This window comes from Cebus imitator, unplaced genomic scaffold (assembly GCF_001604975.1).
Source record: "Cebus imitator isolate Cc_AM_T3 unplaced genomic scaffold, Cebus_imitator-1.0 Scaffold3566, whole genome shotgun sequence".
NCBI classification, from domain to species: Eukaryota; Metazoa; Chordata; class Mammalia; order Primates; family Cebidae; genus Cebus; species Cebus imitator.
In genome coordinates, this window is record NW_016110881.1 from 506 (window position 1) to 1,677 (window position 1,172).

At 36.8% G+C, this 1,172-nt stretch overlaps 1 pseudogene; it reads right to left on the reverse strand.

Annotated features, from left to right (window-relative positions):
• Positions 1 to 543: 543 nt before the first annotated feature.
• LOC108299262 lies at positions 544 to 1,165 on the reverse strand (annotated as a pseudogene).
• Positions 1,166 to 1,172: the final 7 nt, after the last annotated feature.

Consider the following 1,172-nt stretch of genomic DNA (forward strand, 5'->3'; position numbering starts at 1 on the left):
TGCAATCAATGTGCATTAATGATCTATATAAGCTATTTGGGATACACGAAGGTAAACGTAAAATTAACGCGAAAAGAAATATTTAAAACTGCAAAGGTGTTGTTGAACTTTGTCTGTCTGGAAAATGCTGGCATTTAAAGAATGTATGATGCTGCCCAGTGGAGGATGGAAAGACAAGAGTAGAGACAGATTGTCAGATTCTTTATGCAGCGGAACATTGTCATCCTATTTTACTTTATGTGGTCATTTGAGAAACCAATCATCTTTTCAGAAAGAAAAAAGGAAGTCCATAATGACAATGAAAAAAGAAAAACTTTTTAAACTTTATTATTAAGCAGGAAAAATTATGAAAAAAGGAAAGATGTGCCAAGCGTAAGGGAAAAAAATCTATTATAAAAAATTGGAGACAAATTAACAGGATGATATTCAACTAATCATCATCATGATAACAAATAAAAAGAACTATTTCCTCCTAAATTATTATAATAAAATATAGATAATCCCCATCCTGTAACTACATGCACAGAGAAATATGTTTCTGACAACATTTCTCTTACTCAGAGCTTTTCCCACCGCTAATTTAACATCTTTGCTTCATAAGCTGTAGATTAAGGAGCTCATCATGGGAAGCACATTCATATAAAAAACAGAAAAGAATTTTCCCTCATCCATAGACCAAGCAGAAGATGGTTTGAGATACATAAATGCACTAAACACAAAGAGCAGAGAAACAGCAATTATGTGGGAACTACAAGTTGCCAAAGGCTTTGGATCTTCTGTCATTGGAACTGATGGGGAGGATGCTGGAAAGGATGCCACCACAAGCAATAAATAAGGTGACAGGGGGCACATTGATGTTGATGGCTGCCACAATGAAAACCATCAGCTCATTGATGTAGGTGCTGGTGCAGGAGAGCTGGAACACAGGGAGGATGTCACAGAAGTTGTGACTGATGATGTTTGCATTGCAGAAGGTCAGCCTCAGCATGCATCTGGTATAGGCCATGGCACCAGAAAAGGACAGGAAGTAGGAACCAAGCATAAGGCTGAAACACACTTTAGGGGACATGGCAATGTTATAAAGAAGTGGGTAACAGATGGTCACACAGCAATCATAGGCCATTGACGTCAGCATGTAACATTCAAAAATACAAAAAAAAAAAAAAAAAAAA